This window comes from Physeter macrocephalus, chromosome 10 (genome assembly GCF_002837175.3).
Source record: "Physeter macrocephalus isolate SW-GA chromosome 10, ASM283717v5, whole genome shotgun sequence".
NCBI lineage: Eukaryota > Metazoa > Chordata > Mammalia > Artiodactyla > Physeteridae > Physeter > Physeter macrocephalus.
In genome coordinates, this window is record NC_041223.1 from 83,506,133 (window position 1) to 83,532,818 (window position 26,686).

Below are 26,686 nucleotides of genomic sequence, written 5' to 3' on the forward strand. Positions count from 1 at the left end.
CCCCGCTCCGGGAAGATCCCACATGCCGCGGAGCGGCTGGGCCCCTGAGCCATGGCCGCTGAGCCTGCGCGTCCGGAGCCTGTGCTCCGCAACACTGAGAGGCCCGAGTAACGCAAAAAAAAAGAAAAAAACAAAACAAAACAAAACACCGTTGAGTTAATAGCTATCCACAACCATTTTAAGTCAGTTACACCCCTCAGATGAAGTGCTACCTTTTAAACAAATCACCTGGTGATCCATTAAAAGGAATACAAGTAATGTAATGGGCATAGATGAGACTAGCACGTTTCCCGTTCATGTTTTGATGCACCTTTTAAAGTCAACATCATCATCATGAAATAATATTTCACTGTAATTCCTAGAAGAGCAGAGTTTGGACTGGAAAACATAACTGAGATACAAGCAAAGCAAGACTTGTTGCTTATTTAATAGGTCATGAGCCATTTTAACTTCAGTAGAAATGTACTGATTTGGAACATTTTTGTATCCATTTGTAGAAAGAGTTGGAAACACATCAAAAGGCTACAGAGCTCTTGTATGACTTTGAATTTAGCTTGTCCTTCTAAGAAACCAAACACATTTGTTTTTTCCTTACCTAAAAGTCTATTAAATTTAATTGGCAAAGCAAGGAGAAAAGGAAATAAGTAAGGACTTGTTGATTGGCAAAGTGCTTGATCTTGCTGTTAATTATATTTCAATTCTAGACCTACTTGCATATGGAAATCTCAAAGTATCTAAAATACATTTGTCTCACTTACAACATATGGAGGAGGAAGTTTCCCTTCTCTTTTTCTCCACGTGAACATGAAGCACGGCCAGGTTTATCCAGAGCCCCGTGGTGAGCTGTGTCACCACGCCCAGTGTCTAGACTCGGAGCCTGGTGGCCTGGTGGCCTCAGTCGGGCAGAGTTTCATGACTCTTCATATCCCTGGGTTATGCACTTTGCTTTCCCACCAGTGATTATTTTAACAATATCCTCAGATGACAAACATCCACAATAGCCTTTGAACCTCAGTACTAACTGCAACATATCAGGGAGCTGCCAGGGCCTTGTACATAGGTCCTCATGGATCCTAATTAATAATGATGATGTCCAGAGAAAAAAGGTAAAATTTTGAAACTAATAAATATACTCCATTTGATATGTATTTCTCCTGAGCTTTGAACATGAAATATGAGTAGTTTCACACTGCAAATCTGAGGTCAGGCACTTTTTAATTTACTCTTTTGACCCTAAGTTGGGAGGGAAAGTTTGGAGCATCTAAAGCTGTCATCATCATCAAATAATATTTATTATACACTGTGTTTCATAGTAGAACTGCAGGGTTTGGCCTGGTAAACGTAACTGAGATACAAGACTTCTTGTGTGTTTAACAGGTCATGAACCTATTCTGTTCTGATTTGGGGTGTTCAGGTTCAGGGGAGTGTCTCTAATGAAACACCAATGGAAGTACTAAAGAGTTTCTCAGTCTTAGTATAAAATCCTAATAGATACAATTGTGCCTCATCCAGAAACATGATCTGTTTATCTGTTTGTACTTCAAAAAGCAAAAATGTGATGTATCTTGTAAAGAGGCCACATGGCATAGGTCTCTATCAGTCTATCAGTCTGTCTATCTCTAATAGCACATTTGTTTGTCAAATATTAAATAACGAGATTTATCATTGCAGCTTCAGAGGACAGGTCTACTTGGAAAGTTATACAGATAAGTTACAGGGAGATAGTTTGTAGTTAATTTTGTCTTACAGTATAATTCTTTAACTAGAACTTTGGCTTCTTTACAATTTAGATACGGTAAAAATATAAACAACCGGTTTTTAAAAGCTTCATAAAAGTCCTGAGGGTCCAATTATATGATGTTATAAAGAGGTGCCAACATGCTGGGGTTTTCCCAGAACACCAAAAAAATCAATTAATTTCAAATCATTAGTTTAAAAAGCAATTATCAACTTTCCCCTCTATATCAGGGTCAAATCTCATGGTGATCAGATCCTTAATTTTAAAAAATTGTTGGACTGAACTTCGATTGCCAATACCACAAACCTGAAGGAAAATTGTTAAGGTTCCTTGAGGTCATTCTTATGAGATTAAAAAGACAAAAGTGGATTGACTTCACAAACAGCCAGGACCTTTCTAAAACCAGCTGGCTTTTGAATTCAACTGACCTGTCGTTACCATACTTCACAGTCAAGAATCATGAGAACAGCTTGTTCTGAGTCTGCTGGCTGCCTACCCACGGGGCAGGGGCAGGGGCAGGGGCAGAGAGCGGCTTCTCTGATTAGCATATAAACGGTGTTTGATTAGGTTTTGGCTTCCTTTCTCACGTGGAAGGAAAAATCCTTTTTTCTCTTTCATGGATTTATATTCAGAACCAATTTTTCCTCTCAAGGTATATGTATCAGGAGAAAAGAGAAAGTGGAGGTTAATTTTATATTTTCCTTATACCCTTGCCAGTTACTGAGATTCTCAGTTATCTTAAGGCTGCATCTACCCCCAAGTAATGCATGTTTTTATATTTATGAAAAATATTCCCTTAAGTTATTGTCTATATATATTTCAGTATTTAGGTTACTTACACTAATAGATTAACACATGCTAACAGTTCATTTTAGTTTTCTTTAAATAGATTCAGAAAAGACCTGAAAGAGCCTAAGTTTTATCAAGAGAAGATGAAGATTTTATATGCAGTTACTGTAATAATCAATGTTAACAACGTTATCTTCTTGAAATTCCGTAGGAGGGAATGATAGCAGATATGTGGACCTAAGGAAGTTTTAAACAGCAAACAAATGCACGTACACAGTCTCATTCGAATCATTACCCCCCTTACCACTTTTCTATTTTACTATTTTTTTTACTCTTTTCTCGTTCATGTTGCTAATGGATCAGCATTGCTCCTTGGCAGTGTTTGTATTTACTTATATTGACTCAGGAAAAAGCAGAAAGGAACACATATTTTTAACTCAGTACAATTAAGATAAAATGCAGACACGGGTCTTGGCCCTCTCAAAAGGGCACTCCAGTTCGGAAAGTTAAGCCCTAGCTGGCATTTAATATTAATTCTCTACAGCATTATACAAATCATCTGCCTGTGCTGTCTCTCAGGAAATATGAAGAGTAGTATTGTTTCCTCTCTTGGAGATACTGTGGCACTTGTTTTTCATGGTCTGGAGTCCACTGACGCAGAATAGAATTACATGTGGCAAACAGTATTTCCAACCATGCCAAGCGGAGCAGGACACTTGAGTAGCCCACGTTGGAACAGAGCCTCCCGGGTGTCTTGATGGGCAAGGACAGCTGTAAATACCCTTGTGCTTTTATGTCTCTCCCGTTTCTTTAAAATTGATTATGAAGCGTCAACATTAGGCAATGTGAGATTTTCCTGAGTTTATATGCCATGTGCTTTTATAGTGTCAGTATTACAAACTGTACAGAAGAAATTTAACTACTGATACACTGGTATAGCTTTAAAAGTATTCAAATTGTACTCATTTTCACTTATGCTTCAAGTCAATACTTTATCGTATCCGATTTTGGCACTTTTGTTCAGTGGACTGTAAATGGACATTTCTGCAGTGATTAACAAATCATTCTTGCCATTTTTTCATAAATCATAATTGAAATAAGTCTACCTGCTACTCTCACCAAAGTTACCCTGGGAAGCAAGGGTGATATTTGCCTTATCTTGCCCCCTCCCCAATAAACTAAATTTATTTTGAAAAATGGTTACCAATTTAATGCTATATTTCACCATAAGGGAAGAACAAGACTTCTTTCTCTTTTTTCAAAAAGCTCTATCCTCTCAGATTGTTTTTTGTTCAAAACTGTCATGAACAATCTTTGTTTTCAAAACTTCTCCCTTTTTAAAATTCCCAAAGGAGATGCAAGAAATTTGCTTTTGTTCTTTCAGGAGCAGAATTGGTATAAGAATAACACAGATATTTCTCTTGAATTTTTTCAACAACTATCCTGGTAAGTCAGATGACTAAAAAATCAAGAATAGCTAAGAAAAACTAAAAATTGTGCCCTCAAAGGCTCTACAAATTTGTTCCCTTATGGCTGTTTTATTCAAAGTCTGTCTTGATAGTATTTGTATTCAATAGAGTATCCAACATCACTTTTTCATGAAATGCCACTAGCAGCCAGTTTTCGTAAACAAACTGATTAAAAGATGATCTGTCACCCAGAATGTCATCATCCTCTCCACGGATTCACTTGTTTGGAGTCAGGGCACCGTTGGTGTCACTGACTGGAGTTGATGAGGCTATAGATTTGCAAGAAAGAAAACTAAAATCGTTATCCAAAAATCGGGCAGAAAATCCTCAACGATGATTGCCAACCTGTGAGATGCATGAAAGAAAAGCCCACTGGATGGTGAGGCTCTAAGTGTCTGGTCTCCGTCTGTGAGTCACAGGAACCAAGGTGGCACCAGGTCCTTCCTGTCCCAGGGCTGAGCCGGCTGCGTGCCCTGTATCACCTACTGGCGGTGATGACAAAGAAGATGCCCGTGCCTGTGGCAGCGCTCACCACACCAAGCGGGCAGTCAGTCCACAGCTGTGTGTGCTTCAGAGCCCATCGAGGGAGAGAGTGGACAAGGGCTGGGGCAGTAGAGCAATCCCAGGCTGGCATGGTCCGTCTTGAATTCTAAATCTATGTTGGAGCTTGGAGGAAGGCCATATCGTGGAAGGGGAAACTCACATATTGACTCTTTCTGCCCGTGATGATGTCATCAGGATTAATCATCCACATGTAACTTTTTGTGCTCTGCAAAAGGTCACGTGAAATCAAGTTCCTATTACTGATTAGATTAGATATCCAATCCCAAGACCTTAAAACAATCTTCTCTAGCCTGTTCTGTGGCTGCTTCTTAGATCTGAGAATGTAGATTGCTTTTCTGAAAACTTTGAGCCTGGTTTCCATTTCCTGAAACATACTGTTCCCCACATCCTGAAAACCAGTCTTGAGAATCTGAGTATTTTCACGAACAGAAGAAGCATTTGAACTTGAAGCAAGAGAGGGACATTCTCCCCATGATCTGAAGTTTCAGCTCTCTCGTTCTTCTGATATCCTCTTTTCTTAATTCTTCTTTAATTTAATCCCTCAGCCTTCTCAAATAGAAACCTATCCTTCTCTAAGACATGTAACCTGTCAGTAATCAGGAAAATATATAACTGTGCTCACTTTTTACCTGGTGATGGTGTTTTGATTTTATCCTAATCCACAGCCATTTCCCATAGAACATCCTGGACAGCAAATACCTCTTAGGGAAGGGGACGATGCACCTAGAACAAAGGGCAGAGTTTAGTTCTTAACACATGACAAGCCTGATCTCATTTCCCAAGAGTGTAGAGGAGTGTACTTTTAGGACTTCATATTCTATCCAAATCCATTCAATTAAAAGAGAGATTGGGGCTTCCCTGGTGGCGCAGTGGTTGCGCGTCCGCCTGCCGATGCAGGGGAACCGGGTTCGCGCCCCGGTCCGGGAGGATCCCACATGCCGCGGAGCGGCTGGGCCCGTGAGCCATGGCCACTGAGCCTGCGCGTCCGGAGCCCCACAACGGGAGAGGCCGCAGCAGAGGGAGGCCCGCATACCACAAAAAAAAAAAAAAAAGAGAGATTGAAGGAACTGGATGGAAAAGTAGTTAACATTTCACCAAATAAAATGCTGGCCATATCTCTGGAATTAAGTAGTTTGGCTTGTATAACTGGGGCTAGATACGAAAAGATAGTGTTTGTGCCTGACAACTGAAGTCATTACCTAGGAGAAATCTGTCCGTGTGGAAAAGAAAATGGCCATTGTAAGTCTGCCAAGTTGAAGTAAGTTAGAAGGGTGGGCGGTGAAATGCAGGCAAAGAGGAAGGATTCAGTGAGATTAGGAAAGTATTTTTGAATAAGGACAGTTGCTATGTTACATGAAGGCGTCAACTTGAAAGTTTGACTCCAAAGGAAACCTTCCAAGAAAACATGCATGTGCATGTACGCATATACACACAAAGCCAACGCAGACACCAAGTACAGGTGCATCGTTGGAAAGAAACTCTATTGGACATGATGCTAGATGCAGTCTAAGATCTTGCATTGTATACTTCTTTTAACATACATAGAACTTCTCCTTCTAGAACTCAGTATTCTAGAATCTGTGTCTTGCAACTGCAAAATTTTAGAAAGAACATATTTTTATAGTGATGTGAAATCCCCTTAGTAAAGTTGGAAATTTGATAAAAATATATTAGCCCCTTACAACAATGCTGAGTTCTAAACCTAAGTCCATTTTGTAAATTATTTTCCAGCTTGAACTGGAGTCAGACATTGTGAGACTCAAAGCCAGATTATCAGATTTCACCTTCTTTGAAATTCTCTTTTCCACTCGATGGTAATTCCTTCCTTCTCAGTAACTTTCTAATTAGCAAAGCTCTTGGAGCACTGTCTCAGGAATTTTCTCTACCATTCATTCCGTTTTTATCATCCTGACAAATTGTTCCTTAACTGAGGCTTTTTTTTTTCTTAAAAGAGCCCAATTTTATTGTTTTAAGTCAAAAGTCATAAACTCATAGGCTACATCTAGATTGTAAATTCCAGAAACGGGCATCTGTTCTCTTACCTGCTTTTTCTGTTTCTTCTGGGGACCCAGGAATGTGCTCCCAGATGGATAATTGCTTAGGGACCGCCCTGCAGGGGGTTGGTCCACAAGATCCTGTCATTCATTCACTCAGTGGCTGTGTGTTGAGGGCTAGTGTGTGCCAGGCAAAGCCTGGACTTGGAGTGACCGGCTGAGGGAAACGTGCCCTCACAGGTCTTCCAGTCCAGTGATGAGCTTTCATAATGAGAACCCCTGACACACCTTTATCCAGTAGAGACACATATATTTGTATTAAAACTTTGATCGGTTAACATTTTCCTAAGTGGACTTCAGCCTGACTTGCAGCCAACTGGCTATAAACCAAGATTTCTTTCTTATGAAAGTGTATCCACTTAAAGAAGGGCTATTCATGCAGTTATACTTTTGTGAACGAGGAAGTAGTGTCTAATTGTATTCTCAGAAGATTTTTCAAGACTCTGTGTGTGTGTATGTGTGTGTGTTGAGAAAACTCTCACTTCTGGTAAACTTAGAATAAGCTTTTTTTGTTAATCTGTAGTAAAGGGTAGCAGGAATTTAAGCTGAAAGAATGACATGGTGACAAAACGTGCTTTTCTAGAAATGCAGCCCTTCCCCCAGAAAAACTTAGCACAGTAAGTTGGTGTGAATGGTTGGTTTCACATGTGTGGTGAGATGGTGTCTGACGTCTGTTTAATGAGCACCATGCTTGGAAGGAAGGGCAAACCTTGGTGTTGAACGTGAGGGAATCTGGGGCCACGACGCCGTGTGTCTGTGTCTGTGTGTGTGTGTGTGTGTGTGTGTGTGTGTGTGTGCGCGCGCAATTACATCATCTCACACGCTTTCCCAGTCTTGTCAGCTGTTACAACCTTGTTATCTGGATGCTGTTAACTTGAGATTTGTTCTGAGCTCGTGGGAAAGCCTCCCTTTGTTTTCTTCCTCCAGAGAGGAGAAGCCTCTTGGCAGAGTTCCTCAAAGGCAGTGAAGAAGTTAGTAGCATCATGGAAATTTGGCAGCCAGTCGCGGACTAGGGCAGATCTAAACATTAGTTTAGGTTATTTTCACAGGCAGTTGTTCCGCAATTTTTCATCCCTTTATTTTAGCGCTGAGTAGAATCACTTACAAGCGTCACTCCTAAAGGGAGCCCCTCGTCCATTCTTATCACTGTGCAGTCTGAGCCGCTGTGAAATTTAAATCTAAATTGGAAACATAAACATGATGACAGAACATGAATAGATCATCCAAAGTCCTTCTGAATTGTTCGGTTTACACTTCTTTAAAGTTAATACAAAAAGTCAAACGGAGGCCATTGATTAAATAAAAAAATGAACAACGAGATTACTTTGATGTATTTCATGTCGGGTAATTTTGTCCTTTTGCCTTTTAAATCATTTTTAATTGCTTTGAGTGTTGCCAAAAATGCATGCTTCCTGTAATCGGTTATAACTACAAGTAAAAAGTGTGTGCCTCTAATAAAACAAAGGCAACATATATCATAGGTGATTTAATCCACCTTAGGTGGTTGGGTTCCTTGGGGAGTGGCAGGGACTGATGGAGAAGAAATTAGGACTTGGTTCTTGAATAGCCTCTCAGATAGCATCGATCTTGAAACCGAATTATTTTGCTTTTTGTAATTTGGAAGGACTGTGATGCACCAAAGTACCATAAAAATGGGTCTTCTTAAACTTATATTTTCTAAAGATGCTATGCAAAAACAATAGTTATCAATATAAGGCCACCCTTAAAATTTTTTATGTGCTAAGTTCTTTAGCCATTATCCTATGTTACCACTTAACAGAAACTTTTCCTTTGCTGTCAACTACAAGAGCAGAGAAGGGAATGAAGCTGATAAATGTTGAACGCGCATTTCATGGGGGGTTTTTTTGTTTGTTTTTTAATTGAAATAGAGTTGATTTACAACGTTGTATTAGTTTCCGGTCGGACCGGGGCACGAATCCGTGTCCCCTGCATCGGCAGCCGGACTCTCAACCACTGCGCCACCAGGGAAGCCCCTGGTTCTTTTTCATATTCTTTTCCATTATGGTTTATTACAAGATATTGAATATAGTTCCCTGTGCTATACAGTAGGACCTTGCTGTTTATTTATTTTATATGTAGTAGTTTGTATCTGCTAATCCCAAACTCCTAATCTATCCTTCCCACTCTTTCCCTTTGGTAACCACAAATCTGTTTTTTTATGTCTGTGAGTCCATTTCTGTTTTTTAAATAAGTTCATTTGTATCATTTTCTTTTAGATTCCACATACAAGTGATATCATATGGTATTTGTCCTTCTCTGTCTTATTTACTTCACTTAGTATGATAATCTCCAGGTCCATCCATGTTGCTGCTAATAGCATTATTTCATTCTTTTTTATGGCTGAGTAATATTCCATTGTATGTATGTACCACATCTTCTTTATCCATTCATCTGGCAGTCAGTGGACATTTAGGTTGCTTCCGTGTCTTGGCTATTGTAAAGAGAGCTGCAGTGAACACTGGGGTGCATGCATCTTTTCAAATTAGTTTTTTCTGGATATGTGCCCAGGAGTGGGATTGCTGGATCATATGGTAGCTCTATTTCTACTTTTTTAAGGAACCTCCATACTGTTCTCCATAGTGGCTCCACCAATTTACATTCCCACCTACAGTGTAGGAGGGTTCCCTTTTCTCCACACCCTCTGCAGCATTTATGTTGAATGTGACATTCTGTGCTTTACTATGGTTTTTTTGTGCTAAATCCTTTACTGCATTTAGCATTTCATGTAATACTTGGCAATAACCCAGTAACAATATGTTTATTTTACATATGAAACAACACCGTGGCTCAGAGAAGTTGCTCAAATCCACACAGCAAGTCAATTATCAGAGAAGAGTTCCAAACCAGGGCCAAACTATTTAACACCCTCGTAATTATATTATCTTTAATGTCTAGACCTCCCGCATGCATAAATACTCTTTCAAGGATACTGGGCATAATTTAAACAATATCTAAACATGAACACAAGTTATCGTATTCCTTGAGGGTATGGAGGAGACTTTGGTGTTTTTTTAAGGTCCTTTTTAGCTTTTTTCTTGACATGAAAGCTTACAGGGAAAACCTGTATATTAAACAGATAAAAACTGAGATACTCTGATTGGGGGAGGGGCAGGGCAGGCTGGACCCTAAAAGTCTGGCTTTCCCCCCCTCCCGCCAAGGTGAGCTTTTGGCATCTCAACACTTTAAGGGATGTCAGACGTTTTGAATGTGTAATAGAATTACTGTTGATAGACCACCCGAAGGTTCCTCAACAGTCAGCACGGGCAAAGGCAGATGTTTGGAGCACGCAGCGTTCAGACCCCTTGCATCACAGCATCCAGAAATGGGTGTGAGGCTCAGCTCTGCCTCTCCTCGACAGTGTGATCTCAAGCACCTCACTTAGCCTCGGGCACCTGGGTTTCCTAAGCTTGGAGGTGAGTGAGGGCTGACCTAGAGCAGTGGATCTCTATCCTGGCTGCACGTGTGTACAAAGTGCTTCACAAACTTCAGTACCCAGGCCCCACCCCCAGGGAGTCCATTCTGCTTTCATCTTTGCATGAAGCCTGAATGTGAAGGTGTTGAAACACTTCCAGATGATTCTAATGTGCGGCCCCAATGATCTTGATTTCTAAACCCATTGAAATGCTAATGAGGACATTCTTTTTTTTTTTTTGCAATTAAAAAATTTTATTTTACATTGGAGTCTAGTTGATTTACAATGCTGTGTTAGTTTCAGGTGTACAGCAAAGCGATTTAGTTATACATGTACAGGTACCTATTCTTTTTCAGATTCTTTTCCCATATAAGTTGTTACAGAATATTGAGTAGAGTTCCCTGTGCTATACAGTAGGTCCTTGTTGATTATCTATTTTATATAGTGGTGTGTATATGTTAATCCCAAACTCCTAATTTATCCCTTGCCCCTTGCCCCTTTGGTAACCATAATTTGCTTTCTGTATCGAGGACCTTTACTTCTATCCTTATGATTTTGCTTCGCTTGAGAGTGAAGGCTTAAGGAAGGCATGTCATTTGATTCCCATGTTTTGTGTTACAGTGAATCATCACAGAAAGTTAGATTAATAGAAAATATAGACCAATACTTAGCATGTGAATTATAGAGGTTTATTGGAATTCTACTATTTAATGTGCAGCCCGGCTATAGAACCACCAGCGCCTTGATCTTCTATGTCTAGATCCACGGTTGCCTTGTTACCCAGATGCTAGCTAGGACATTCTGAAACGTCTCAGCCATCCTGTTCCAGAGCATCGGGAACTGGAGGAAGGTTCATTTTTAAAACTTTCACTCTCTTAGTGTCCACATTACTCAATCACATAATCGGCCTTTCCCACAGAAAACCTGCAAGAAAGGCTGACAGCCTAAGGGACTCCCCAGAAAAATACTGCATTCTTGTCCTCACCTTCCTTTTCCAGGTCATTTCAATCAATCATTCTTAAATGCTAAGTCTCACAAACTGTGAAAAGGAAAAATTCTGAGTCCCCTTTCAGAATGACTACAGTATTTTACTAGATTCCTGAGGGCCTTATATGCCATATGAGCTGACAGGTACCCAGGGCCTAACACAGAGTACTTGACACCTAAGGGGCGCTCCATCTTTTTTCTTCATAAATGAAAGGCTTCCATTCCATTTAGCCAATGGAATCTTGAGTTCTGAATAGTGTTACGTGAATACGGTTTCCTCATGAAGCCTCCACTACCCACGATCAGAGAACAGTCTGAACGGAACATAAAACAAACGGGCCATTGAGAGACTCAGAGCTAGAGCTTCTCCACCGTCATGCCAAGTTTACCAGTTGGGAAGATGAGTGGTTGATTTGATGGAACCACAGGATCAAGGATAGACACTGTCTCAAATATCCTGTTCATAACAGAGATTTAGTAGAAACACAAAACCGTTGTTGTGTTGCATTTATGCACTCTTTTCATGTGAGGTCTAACCCCAGAACTCTACACTTTCTCCCAACACATCCAGGGGCACAGCAAAACACTCTCCTCTATTCAAACGTCCTCACTTTCTTTTTTTTTTTAAAGGTACACTTTATTTATTTTATTTTTTAAATTCTTTTTTGTGCTGCACTGTTCAGCAGCCGGGATGTTAGGTCCCCGACCAGGGATCAAACCCGCGCCCCTGGCAGTGGAAAGGCAAAGTCTAAACTGCTGGACCGCCAGGGAAGTCCCCCAAACGCGCTCACTTTCAGTTGTTTGTCAGCTGTTAAGCCAAACACTGCCTCTTTATTAAACAGCATGGCAAGGGAATTTAGCTGTTTTTATGCTGATATATTAAGGTACAACAAAGTATGAAAACCATATTATGTGAGGACACATAATAAAGATGTGTTAGACTGGTGTTACAGGCCTTACATTAAAGTCAAGAATAGGACCGGGGCGCGAACCCGGTTCCCCTGCATGGGCAGGCGGACGCGCAACCACTGCGCCACCAGGGAAGCCAAACACTGCCTCTTTATTAAACAGCATGGCAAGGGAATTTAGCTGTTTTTATGCTGATATATTAAGGTACAACAAAGTATGAAAACCATATTATGTGAGGACACATAATAAAGATGTGTTAGACTGGTGTTACAGGCCTTACATTAAAGTCAAGAATAGGTAACCATTCCATTGCCATTACGGAAGTAGCACTATTGAAACGTGATTTCTGACATTTTCAAAGTGTAATAAAATGTTATCTGAAAACAGGAAAACGTGGGGATCATCCATGAGTACCACATTAGATAGATATGTTAATGTTCCTGAATCACAGCTGGGACCCATTTTACTAATAACAACAAACAGATAACAAACTTCATGGAAGCCTGTTTACTGCAGGAAACGTGAAGAGTTGGGTTTAGAACGTGATTCTCCTCCTCTTTTCTCCTATATCTTCCTGAGTTATACTGTAACACTTAGGATATTGCCGGCCAGGTAGTACTCTTTGCTTTCCCATTTGAAAATGTGAACTTTAAATCAGATTTTTGGCAGGAGAAAATGAATTGAGAAATCTCTGGCGTTGTTATGAGGCAGAGCCTCCACGGATAAGCAAAATAAAATGCACTTAACATGGGCTTCCCTGGTGGCGCAGTGGCTGAGAGTCCGCCTGCCGATGCAGGGGACACGGGTTCGTGCCCCGGTCCGGGAGGATCCCGCGTGCCGCGGGGCGGCTGGGCCCGTGAGCCGTGGCCGCTGAGCCTGCGCGTCTGCAGCCTGTGCTCCACAGCGGGAGAGGCCACAACGGTGAGAGGCCCGCGTACCGCAAAAAAAAAAAAAAAAAAAAAAATGCATTTAACTTTCAGGTGAGGTCTGGGCAGTAATGATCCTGCAAATCAGAGCTAGAATACTAGACTCTCTGCCTGGGAACCTTGACCGGGGCCTTTTTGGCTCTCATTTTTGCTGTCTCATATTTGCTATTTAATTTATATGCATCAAACTAACACTAACTTTCATATCTGGGCAAGAAAAGGAAGATGCTTACAAATTGCTGGAGTTGAGGAACAAAGCTCCCAATCAAGTTTCAGGTTTCCATATTTTTAGAAAACATGCATATATATGGATTACTACAAAGACATTCAACACAGATCCTTAATTCTAGAATTGTGCTACCAATTAAGGATGCCATGAAAATATTTTAGGAGACAAGATTTAGTTAGCACAGCATATCTGAATCTAAAGAGCAGCAGGCAACTTTATTTTGGTTATATCATATTCTGGGCAGCCCTGAAATTCAGAAATGTTAAGGAAAACAAGAATACTTCCCCATAAATTAGGGGAAATGAATAAATCACACTTTCTCATTTCAGAGTTTATAATACAAGCAATAGTTTTATCACTTTTGCATTGCTTTGGGAGAAAACTCAGACTGAAATTGTTGGTGAATTAAAGTGTAGTTATAAAACTTGAGCATCTAGGAGACTCACAATACAATTCAAATCTAATTACAGGAATGACATCCCAGAGCACAAAACTATGGGAAGTGTCTTGAGTGTGTTTAATTTTTTAACTAAATTTTCAGCAATAGCTCTTTTCATCTAACACTCTAAAACCAATCAATGTAATACAGAGTGATGTTGTGCTGTGAGGATTTTTGAAAGCCTGCCAACCATAGACCAGAGTGAAAAGGAATGCTTTGATGCACATGATTTTGTGTGCACTGAGCTTCCATCTGTGATAGCTGTGATAACAGTGAAAGAAGCCTGACAACACGGGGTGGGGGGGTGACAAATGGACCTACAGTAGGATCTGATAGTAGGCCATTAAGACAATCTTTACCTATGATGTCAGTTTATAAAAATATTTCTTTGGGAATTCCCTGGCGGTCCAGTGGTTAGGACCCCATGCTTCCACTGCAGGGGGCACAGGTTCGATCCCTGGTCAGGGAACTAAGATCTCACATGCCATGAGGCGCGACCAAAAAAAAAAATTTATTTATCAACTACTTCTCTACTTTTTTACTTTCTAAACTTTTTAATAAATATTTAAGTGTTTCCCCCAATATTCTATGTTTCAATGCCCCCAGATAAGTTATTTTTATACGGAAACATTATTTGAAACAAAGAAGTGACTATCCTTATTAATTTAATTAATAATTTAACTAATTCACTTCTAAAGCTGATACAATTTGGTGAACCGAAAAGTATTGAACATGGTGATGCTGACCCTCATCACCTACTTGTGAACAAGAATGATCTAAATGAAAAGTTAGATGACAACACACACGCATACGCAATCACGTGTCAAACTGGGCAAGACCACGGGCATTATAGCAGGTGATTTGACGTCGGGGAAAATGGAGTGGTGTGGGCTGAGATGACGGGATAAAGTGTTTCAGGTATGAACTTGAGAAAAGACGCCAAATGAGCATGAAACTGGGGAGACCAGCCCAGAGCATCGTGCACGTGGAGGACAGTGGTTGACAGAGAACCGAAAGACCAAGTCCGGTCACTTACGACGACCTTGGGAGGCGGGCAGAACCTTGTTGGGTTCAAGACCATCGGGAGCCCCTGAAGGCTGTTGGAAGGAAGGGGAGAGTGAACTGATCAGAGGAGGATTTAGGAGCGGTTTGTAGACTGCATCGCAGCAGAGGAAACGTGGAGCCCAAGAGACTAATAAGAAGCTGGTGGCAGCAGTTGGGAGGGTCTGGAAGCCTGGACTGGGCGGAGCCAATTCTATTGCTTCTTGGGGCCACACACTGTCCCCTGCAAAGGACTGTACTACATTCAACAACTATCTTGGATTTACAAATTTTGTCACCTGAGTAATTAGATTCATTGTAAAGATATTATTATTTTTTTCCTCTAAAGTGATGAGATTTACAGCTTACACTTTTCTGAGGAAGAAACAGTTTCATCCAAGGTCTAACATTAACAAGGTAAAACATTACACACATTAATCACAAATAAAGGTTAACTTACCTGTTTGCAAAAGAAAAGCATTCTGTAGCTGGTTGAGTTTCAGTGACTGGAGATATTTTCAGACATTTTGGAGTCAGTCTCCTTTGGAGGCAGTGATATTGGTTTAAACTGCAGAGCTAAAGTAAAATATTTTAGAAAAGTTTCTTACCTTTGTTTATTAAAAGGTGGAGATGGGAAAAAAGCCTGTTTGCTGGACCGCAATGCAATACATGGGCTACATACATGGAATTCATATTTGTGAGTGATCAATTTAAAGCCTGAGTGAAAATATGACTTAACTAATATATTTTAACTCCTGTTTTTCACAGAAAAAAACTGTAGTCTTACTGGAATTAAACTTATTATTTATTTTAATATGATTATTCTTTCCTACTAAATGCCACAGAAAACCAGTTGACATCTGCATTTTTAATAGCATGAAAATGCCTAAAATCTAAAAGGAATCTTGCTTAACAAATACACATCCCTTAAATGAGAGTAGAAAGCACTCATGCTGAAGACTGAGTTTGAAACCTCCAATTAGACTGCGGTAGCTATTCATCACAGCTCTTATTTTTAAGATGGCAAGCTTATATTCCTTGTCAGTCGGTCATGGTGAGTTTCAGTGCCATGTTTGAGTTCCCACAATTATCTATTGTTTGGGAAAATTAAAAAGAATGGACATCCACTTAAATAGATTACAGTGATATTGTCTTGGCCCTTTTACCACTTTCGTTCTCAAGTCGGAGTGAGTGCCTTGGCAGCTCTGCACTTCAATCAATGGACTCAGTCACTGTAATTGTGCCCTGATAGACTTTTAAGTGTAAACTGTGAAACATTAAGAACAACTGCATCGTCTAAGTTGCTCATTTTACTCCTCTCTCTGCCCTTTACCACTGTATGTGGATTATTCTAAGCACGTGGCCAAATGATTCGTGTCAGTAGCAAGAGGAAGCCAGAACTCTCCAGTTCCTGAGTCTTTGCAGCCGCCATAGTGTTTCATGCTGTAACTCCTGTTTAGCTGTTCATTCTCAAACCTTCATCCACAGTGAAAATAGGCTTTAGGGTACAGAAAGATTTGATTTCTATGTGAACTATAAACATTTTATTGATTTCGTATACTCTATATTTATAAGAAAGTATTCTTTTAAGCTCATATTTTACATGAGTTGATAACAGTAACACCATTATTTGCTTGTTAAATAAAGGAAGTTATATTTAGATATTTACATATTTTGAATTTCTATGCAGCTTACCCAATCAATCCTCATTATTCATGAGGTCCCTATTTACAGATTTGCTAACCAACATTTATTTGTGAGACAAAAGTCAATCCCTGTGGCCCTTCTTCGTTCGCTGGTTGAGCAGGAAGGATTTTAGTCTCCGATGTGTGTGTTTCCAGCTGAGACTGGACGTGGCTCTGCTCTGCCTTGTTTCAGCTCCCATACTGTAAACAAGTATTCTTTTCTTGGTCTATTTGCTGTCACGTTTTCATGCTTTTTGTTGATGATTTCACTATTTAAAATGGTCCCCAAGCTGGTGCTGAAGTGCTGTCTAGTGTCCTAAAACAAGAGAGCTGTGATGTGCCTTCTGGAGAAAGGGCGTGAATGATATAAGCTTCTTTCAGGCATCCGTTACGCTGCTACTGGCCCGGAGTTCAATGTTAACGAATAAACAACACACATTAATAAGATGTCTTGAAACAGAAACACACATAAAACAAGGGTATGTATTGAATGGTAGAAAAGACTTGTGTGACCACAGCTCCAGGAGTCTCACTCTACTTTCCCTGGTTCAGGACTCACTAACCCAGAGTTCAAAGCAACTTTACAGAACATACCACTACCACAAACAACAGAAGTCGACCATCCTGTTTTCTTCTTTCCTAGAAGCGACCTTGCAGGCATTTCTTCAAGAGCCATTATGGGAGGTTGTGAATGTCCAATGTGTCATTGGAGCCCATTTTTGCTGCACTCCTTCAAACAATGTGCAGAAGGCAAGTGGCCCAGTAGTCTCCAGAACTGTTAACCGCTGGACTCTCATATATTTTTAAACCCAATTTTCAACAATCAGGCTGCTATTGAACTTTAACTTATTAGGTTTAGACACCACTGATGCCAAAAACTCAGCGTCTGTTCACCGGTGCAGGATCGAATCTCGGAGACAGAGTTTTGGATGACGTAGAAAAGAATAGCTTTATTGCTTTGCCAGGCAAAGGGGGACACAGTGGGGTAATGCCCTCAAAACTGTGTGTCCCAACTGGGGAGGATTTGGTGAGGAGTTTTATAGCAATGGTTCAAGGGTAGGGTTGCTGATAAGATTAGGGTGTGTGCAGGGCCTGCACTCCTTCATTGTGGCCTCAGGTGGTTTCTTGGCTGCTTCTTCCTTGTCTCTGCATCCCTTCCCTTCCCTGATTAGCAAATGTTTGAATCTGCCCTTTGGGACTCACGGAAGGTCATGGAGGCTGGAGTCTGTTCCCTACAAATAAGGAATGGGGGACACAAAGGCTTCTGTACCCAGGAGCTGCACAGGGTCCTGCTTGGTTTCATCATCATTTAAATGTTTAGAAAAGGCTCATAAATGGGGTCAATAAAATAGAGTCCTATGGCAACACCTAGCAGAGTGCCTTATGTAAAGAGATAGTAACTCTCTTTATGTCTGAGAAGGACAAGGGCATGCTTTCTCACGGAGTAATAGTGTCATGGATTTGGATTTAGCTGAAAGTGATGCTTGAGCTTATGCAGATCATCCTCTGGTTTCACAGAAGGGAAGTGCCAAGCCCAAGGCGGTTAGGGTGTCTGCCCAAAGCCACATGCTGGGGCAGAGCTGGGCATCCTGTGAGTGCGTCCTCCCCATCAGATCACCCTTCCTGTGAGTCCTGAGGCCAACTACAGAAGAGAGAAGACATTTTTACTACTTTGAGGTGTCATCCCAAGCCCCAAGGGAACTTCTTCTTGTTAGCTCATAAACAATATTACTTTTCTTCCTCATTATTTTAAGCACATTTTGTGATTAGAAGTCAGGTATTCCCTGGGCTTCCCTGGTGGTGCAGTGGTTGAGAGCCCGCCTGCCCATGCAGGGGACGCGGGTTCGTGCCCTGGTCTGGGAGGATCCCACATGCCGCGGAGCGGCTGGGCCCGTGAGCCATGGCCGCTGAGCCTGCACGTCCGGAGCCTGTGCTCCGCAAAGGGAGAGGCCACAGCAGTGACAGGCCTGCGTACCGCAAAAAAAAGAAGTCAGGTATTCCCAGTTAACTTAGATCAGAAATGTTATCTTTTCATTTTAAGAAAGCAAGCAATATTTTGAAAGGTACCCTTCTATTAGTTTGTGATGACACTCAAATACTCATACCAAAGCTGAACTTTCATTAGGAAAACAGAAACTCAACTGTGTTCAGTTTGAAACCCATGACTGGATACTGAGCGGGTCAAGCTGGGAGGCATCGTGGCCAACACTGCAAAGAAATGTTTTGAGAAGAATTTACTCGGTACAAACGGTGTTTGGGAGCCCAGAACTCCCGCGCTGTGACTCAGTAACCAGCACAGGTGATTGGCACGGTCTGGTGATTGGCACGGTCTACCAACAGCTGATTTCAATAAAACCCACTTGATTATGCCTTGAAGAATTGTTTTTGGAAGGAGTTGAAGAAATTAAAGAATGAGAACTGATTTGTTTTATGCCTTGTAGCAGTCAGAGGAAGATATACAAGGACAGGGATATACTTAAGATACAATATGCCCTCCTACAGTACATTTTATTGCATGGAGCAAAATTTCATCCCTGGCTCCCTTCAGCAGTGACAAGGGAGAAAGTCCACAGTTAAGATGAAAGTCGGGCTTCCCTGGTGGCACAGTGGTTGAGAGTCCGCCTGCCGATGCAGGGGACACGGGTTCGTGCCCCGGTCTGGGAAGAACCCACATGCCGCGGAGCGGCTGGGCCGCTGAGCCTGGGCGTCCGGAGCCTGTGCTCCGCAAAAGGAGAGGCCACAGCAGTGAGAGGCCCGCACACTGCAAAAAAAAAAAATTAAAGTCTCCTTTCACACATAGGAAATGAAATGCCATAAACCTAATGATATTAATTTTAGGGTTTTATTTCCTCCCTTTTGTTACACTCTTTAGGATAGAAACACATTCCTAGCCCCGTAAAAATTTTAGTCAATACATTTTTCAAGTTCTCTAAGTGACGTGATAGCCAGTCCCTGTCCCCTTCCTCTGTGGTGACTTTTGGTCAGCACAGTGAAAGGTAATGGCGTTATGGAATCTTAAGAGGTACGTCTGAAACAGAAGGCATCCCTTTATTTAATTAAAGATAAATAAGTCAATAAGAAAAAATGTACAGTGAAAGCCTTTAGCACATATTTATCTTTTGATATATTTTTCATTCCTTTCTTCTTATTTTTCTTCATCCCTATGAAGCAATCAACAAATAATTTGGGGGTACTTTGATATCTTCAGACCATGCTATGCACTATAAGGTCTAGAAAGCAAAAAAGAACATATTCCCTGCTGTCAAGAATGTGATGTTTGCCACACCAGGTTCTACAAGATACAAGCGTCACTTAGGATATCAACAGGAGGATGGGTGACAAGGGTTCCTCGATCAGTTTTAGACACTGGGACACTGAAAGCTTCCCCAAGCCGCACCATTCACATTACATGTTAAACTGGCCCAAGTCTCGCGGTAAAGAACCGCGGGTGCTGACGCTGGACCCAGCATTCCCCCAAGTCTCGCGATAAAAACCTCAGGTGCTGCCGCTGGACCCAGCATTCCCCCAAGTCTCGCGATAAAGAACCCCAGGTGCTGCCGCTGGACCCAGCATTCCCCCAAGTCTCGCGATAAAGAGCCCCGGGTGCTTCCCTGGGACCAAACTTTCTCCCGTGTCTTAACAGAGGAACGGTTTCCAAGGTAAGGCCTTTGGAAGTTTCTTGGGACAGTGGTGTTTTGTGGGAAAAGGTTTGGGAAATTCCGAATTCGGGAGCCTCCGAAGACATTTTACGGCTAACATGTGAGTGCGAACTCTGCTAGCATTGTTAAGTGTGGAGAAGGGAAAGGTCAGTGTGTTGTAGGCTGGTGAAGAGAACCTCAGGAGGTTGGACTTCAAGAGAAAAGTGTGGGGCTTCCCTGGTGGCGCAGTGGTTGAGAGTCTGCCTGCCGTTGCGGGGGACGTGGGTTCGTGCCCCGGTCCGGGAGAATCCCGCATACCGCGGAGCGGCTGGGCTTGTGAGCCAGTTGGACTTCAAGAGAAAAGTGTGGGGCTTCCCTGGTGGCGCAGTGGTTGAGAGTCTGCCTGCCGTTGCGGGGGACGTGGGTTCGTGCCCCGGTCCGGGAGAATCCCGCATACCGCGGAGCGGCTGGACTTGTGAGCCATGGCCACTGAGCCTGCGCGTCCGGAGCCTGTGCTCCACAACGGGAGAGGCCACGGCGGTGGGAGGCCCGCGTGCCGCAAAAAAAAAAAAAAAAAAAAAAAAAAGTGTGGCCAAAAAAAAAAGCGGAATACTGAGGCGAGGAAGGTAAAACTCAGGTTCTAGCTCCTGAAGTGGTGACGTTGCTCATTTGGGGGGGGGGATGGGCAAATGTGCGGACAGTGATTATTACTAGGAACGTGGTCTAAGTTACACATTTCTGTGTTATTTGTGTGCTTGTGGTTTGCTTTTTTTTTTTTTAAGTGGTACGCGGGACTCTCACTGTTGTGGCCTTTCCCGTTGCGGATCACAGGCTCCGGACGCGCAGGCTCAGCGGCCATGGCTCACGGGCCTAGCCGCTCCGCGGCATGTGGGATCTTCCCGGACCGGGGCACGAACCGGTATCCCGCATGTGGGACCTCCCCGGACCGGGGCACGAACCGGTATCCCCTGCATCGGCAGGCGGACTCTCAACCACTGCGCCACCAGGGAAGCCCTGTGTGCTTTTTTTTTCACAGTGTTTATTCCATGAGACAATGACTTGTTCTTATAATCAGATGTTTTCCTAAACTCACTAAGGCTTACCTATCAGAACTGATAATGTGAATAGATCTTTATTTCCATGATTTTATGTGTGTGTCTGTGTGTGTGTGCGCGTGCAGTATTTACAAGCACGTGTGCAAATACACGATCTTGGCCCCAAAAAAGTTGAGACATCAAGGTCAACCTGTGTTGCAAGCATAGGTGGCACCTGTTCATTCCTCTCGCAAGTGTGCCGGCGCCAGGGATGAGAATAAACAGTGTGGGCTCCTAACTAAGGTTCCCTTTTGGCTGCCTGTCCAATCATGAACTAATCAACCTGATACTAATCAACTGAGGAGCAAGCTAAAAATAGCCAACTTGAACTTTGTCGTTGGTCCTCGATTTCAGCGTATCATTTTTTAAGTATATCTCATTTTAAAGTATCCTTTAATATTTAATTAACTACTTATGCCTACGTGTTTTTGATCTGAAAACAACCAAGTTTGAAAGTAACTAAAGAGAAAACCCTCGAGACACAGGAAGTATTTTATAAATATTGTCTGCTTGGAAAGCCATTTTTCCCTTCGTCGCTCTTAAGATATTATTGTTAAGAGGATTTTTTGAGTCTGGGAAAATGATATATATGAACTTCTGTGTTGAGTGTATATAAATGTATATACATATATATGCAGCAAAGTATAAGGATAATAGGAATAACATGTAAGATTGGACCATATAAAACTGCTGAAATTGGATTGTTTCTGAAGTCAAATAATGGCAATTTCACTGTAAATCTGTAAATTTAAACCTAATAGTTTTGCTCACTCCATACCAGTCTCCTCACTTGGGTAGACAGTTTGCCAGTTGTGTTTGGAGGGTGGAGGGCATTTTGACTCCTGTCACATTCCTAGTTTGGGTCAGAACTTTTCTGGCCTCCTCCACGTCCAGGTCATTCTACTCTGTATCATGCTGTCTCCTAAACATTATTTATCAGGCTGATTACTTATAGCCATCCTTAAATGCTGAGCCAACTCCTGTGTTGAGTTCAGTATCACAGACACAGGCTGAGTCAGCTATTGTTGCTCTTTCTCTGTCATCTGTCCCTGTTTCTATGATTCTTGTTGTTGTCTAAGAGCATCTAGAAGATCCCAGAAATCAGGTACCTGAGAGGACTCTGTCCAGATATGACAGCCTCTGATTACCTAATGTCTCTACCGAATTGCTTGGCAGGAGTCTTAAAGGCCTGAGTAGACGACTGGCTCTAGGACAAATGCTCTTAAGAAAATATTCACCCCCAATTCAAGCACGCCTATTTCTATTTTGTCCCCTATATTTCATTCTCCATTGGCCCCCACTTTGATTCTAAATCAGGATAACTACCAGCTTCCATGGATTACCACCATGTGTGTAATACATATGCACATGTATGCAATATCGACACTATGATCTGAAAATAGAAAATGGCAGTGGGTTTTCTCCACATGTGGTTTCAGTAATATCAAATCTAATTACCCAGTTGAGGAGAATTAGACTTTACGGGAGGTGCTAAATATAATCTGATGAGCTTTGTAACAGACATTTTTTCATAGAAACAGGAACAGTTGTTTGCCATGGCTTTTGCCTGCCGTCAAAGGCTGCAGTGCCTTCCTAGCTACTGGTAAAGAAATTCTCTAACCATAACTATTTGTCACAGCTTCTACCTCGGCTAACTACTGTCAATTTGAATGCAAGCTGCCGTGCCAGAGCTGGTTTTCAGATCCCCCCTTTCAGAAATCGAATGTAGTCTTAGAAGGACTTTCATTTTTTTCACTAGTGAATAATCTCTCTTTGCTATTAAATATAGCATTTAACTAGTACAAGTCAATGAATAATTTTTGAGTGGCTTCTTTGTATAAGGCTGTGGTGGGTAATGCTGGTGCCTAGTAGGTGTTCAGTGAATTTTTCTTAAACTATAAGAAGTAAGACAAAGGCTTGCTTTCAAAGATTTCATAATCCTCTCACAAGAGTACTATGCGTTTGTGTAATACTTTCATTTCATCACACATATAATCAGATCCTACCCACATGCGGCAGATATTAGACTTCTCATTTTACAAATGAGGAAACCAAAGCACAAAGGAAACAAGAGATTTGGCCAAGAGTTCTGTGTTAGGGGAGATCAGCTCGGCGCTTTGTGACCACTTAGAGGGGTAGGATAGGGAGGGTGGGAGAGAGGGAGACGGAAGAGGGAAGAGATACGGGGATATATGTTTATGTATAACTGATTCACTTTGTTATACAGCAGAAACTAACACACCATTGTAAAGCCTGCAACGAAGAGTAGCCCCCGTTCGCCGAAACTAGAGAAAACCTATATGCAGCAACGAAGACCCAACACAGCCAAGAATAAATAAATATATATATATATATATATATATATATATAAAGGATATTTACTATGAGGAATTGGCTCATGTGAATATGGAGGCTGAGAAGTCCCACAGTCTGCCATCTGCAAGCTGGAGACTCAGGAAAGCCAGTGGTGTGGCTCAGTCCTAAGGCCTGAGAACCAGGGGAGCTGATGGCATAAACCCCAGCCCAGGGGCAGGAGAAGATGAGATGTGATGTATTGTCCTAGCTCAAGCAGTGAGGCAGGAAGAGAGGGTGAATTTCTCCTTTCCCCACGTTTTGTTCTGTTTAGACCCTCATCAGATTGGATGGTGCCCACCCACAGTGGAGAGGGCCGTCTACTTTACTGGTCCACCAGTTCAAATGCTAATCTCACCTGGAGACAGGCTCACAGACACACCCAGATAGAATGTTTTCAACCTGGACACCCAGTGTTGAGTCAAGTTGACACATAAAATTAACCATCACAGGTTCCAAGCTAGGAAGTAGTGAAGCTAAACTAAAATCCAGGCTTTCTAATGCCTAATCCAACGCTAGTTCCACCAAACCTCCCTGGCTCACAAAATCAAACTGAAAAGGAAACATCTTGGCAAAAGGAAGAAAGCAGTATCCACTTATTCATTCACTGATGCCCCAAACGAGTAGAAAAAAGTGTCCCGCTTTCAACAACACGTGGCCCTCAGTTAATATTTTGTGGCCACAGATAATTGTTTATCACAGTCATACCATATTTATAGGTCTATAAACTTTTTAGTTATAAAAAGAAAATCCATGTTTGAAAATTTTTTACTTTACTCAGTGGAAAGAAAATGTTAAAACCTTGGGGTCCACAGTAATTTTTGGAGATGCCATGGATTTTTTTCAAGAATTTAATGTTGGAGAGTTATTCTCAGATGCTTTTTTAAAGTATGTGTGTATGTATGTGCATTCAAACATTTGCTTTTTTTTATTGGAGGGTGAGGTTTTTGTAGAAATCCTTTAAAAGACTGAATTATTATGGAAAATCATTTTGAAATTTGATAACGTTAACTAACTTTTTATTTCCCAAAGCTTCGTGGCAAAGATAGATGCTCTGGAAAACTTTTCAAGCTCTTAAAATTTTTACAGTGATGGAAAAGTTGCCTGTAACCTATTACAGATCATAGCACCTGGTTAATTTCCTATTGCTCTTCTCTCAGTTACGGTTTTCCACCAAGCAATATTAAACAGAGAAGACAAAGATCCCATACTTTTCTGATTGGCTGATACTCATTTTAGCTAATACAAATGGCAAAACAGGAATAATAAAGAAGGGAGATTGCTTTTCTTTTACTTCTGTCAATCACAAAATAGTATTGAATTTAGTTCTGCCAAAAAAAGTTTCTAGGTATGTGACATCATTTTGCTTTCATCTGTTTGTTCTTTGGTTATTTTTGTATTTAATGAGGCAAGCATTTAGTGCTGTGCATAAAATTTTCCCTATATTTTAAATTTATTTTGAGTGATAACCTTTAAATCTGAAACAAATTCTGAGCCACTCATGATTGCCCTTTATCACAAGGACTTGAGTAGCAGGAGACAAACTGAAAACCTTTCTGGGGGACAAACTCCAGGGCAGGAGAATTACAGTTGTCAAGCCAGGTGAGAGCGGAAATCACATTGTTGCCCCTCAGCTCTAAATCAAGGAACTACAGTCTGTGGATCAAATCTGGTCCACTGCCTATTTTTGTAAATAAAATTTTATTAGAACACAGCCACACCATTCATTTAGCTACAACTGCAGGCCTGAGTAACTCCAAGAGAGACTATATGGCTCACGTAGTCTAAAATATTTATGATCTGGCCTTTTACAGGAAAAGTTTGCCAATCTCTGCTGTAAATCTTTCTCCTTTCCCTTCCTCTCCTGCAGAAGGCAATAACTAGTGGGAAAAAACATAGCCTAGACTCTCTTATGGCAAGAAGGGGAAATAATGCATTTTCTCTCTAGACTGTGCAGGTGATACTTCTGGGTCCCTGCCAACCTCGTGCCTTTTGAAGGGCCCAGGAATCAGAAGCCATTTCTGGCTCTTCAGTAACACAGCCTTGCTGCTACTGCTGTCTGAACAGAAGCAGAAACATCAGAGTACCCAGAAACAACTGAATTTTAGTTGATGGGGATGCTAGGGTTTATTTAGTGCATCCCTGTCACTTTACTAGTGAGAAAACTGAGATATTTTTAGAGGATTGGGTGCTTATGAAAACTGAAGATGTGGAGCAAAACTCAACTATTACCACTTTCAACTTTTATATTTTCCATCACCGCTTAATATGTTTTAGTTTCAATTATGTACCTGAAACAACAACAGAATTTAAGTAAACATCTCAAATTGTCAGTGAAGGGTATAATATTAAATTAAATACAGCCACATTTTCTCTCACTTTTTTTGTTCGTTTGTGGGTTTTTTTGGTTTCTTTTCATTGGACTATAATTGCCTTACAATATTATATTAGTTTCAGGTGTACAACATAGTGATTTAGTATTTTTATACATTGCAAAATGATCACCATGATAAGTCTAGTTACCATTTGTCACCATACAAAGTTATTTCAGTATTATCAACTATATTCCCTATGTTGTACATTACATCCCCATGATTTATTTCATAACTGGAAGCTTGTACCTCTTAATCACCCCTCATCTATTTCACTCATTGCCCCACTCCCTCCCCTCTGACAGCCACCAGTTTTTTGTCTGTATCTATGAGTCTATTTCTGTTCTATTAGGTGTGTTTGTATCATTTTTTAGATTCCAAATATAAATGAAATTATACAGTACTTATCTTTCTCCATCCCACTTATTTCACTTAGCATGATATCTTTTAGGTCCATCCATGTTGTCAAAATGGCACGACTGCATTCTTTTTTATGGCTGAGTAATATTCCATTGTATACGTATACCGTATCTTATTTATCCATTCTTCTGTCAGTGGACACTGAGGTTGCTTCCATATCATTCCAATTGTAAATAGTGCTGCATGAAAATAGGGGTGTATATCTTTTCAAATTAGTGGGTTTTTTCTTTGAAAAATATCAAGAAGTGGCATTGCTGAATCATATGGTAGCTTACTTTTTATTTTTTGAGGAGTCTCTATACTGGTTTTTATAGTAGCTCAACCAATTTACATTCCCACCAACAGTGCACAAGGGTTCCCTTTGCTCCACATCCTTGCCGACACTTATTTGTCATTTTCTTGATGATAGCCATTCTGACAGGTGTGAGGTAATATCTCACTGTGGTTTTGAATTTCATTTCCCTGATGATTAGTAATGTTGAGTATCTTTTCATGTTGGCCATCTGTTTGTCTTCTTTGAAAAATTTCTATTCAGGTCCTCTGCCCA

General features: G+C 41.2%; 1 protein-coding gene and 1 long non-coding RNA gene across 4 annotated transcripts in view; one reads left to right on the top strand and one right to left on the bottom strand.

The window, feature by feature from the left end:
* KCNQ5 (potassium voltage-gated channel subfamily Q member 5) overlaps nt 1-26,686 on the top strand; it is a 616,346-nt gene that overhangs the window by 336,804 nt on the left and 252,856 nt on the right. The gene's annotated exons all lie outside the window — the stretch shown is intronic.
* LOC114486993 (uncharacterized) lies at nt 4,069-6,689 on the bottom strand. Its single transcript, XR_003681552.2, has 3 exons — nt 6,603-6,689; nt 5,190-5,283; nt 4,069-4,765 (listed from the first exon to the last, which is right to left on the bottom strand). It is a non-coding gene; the product is annotated as an uncharacterized lncRNA (long non-coding RNA).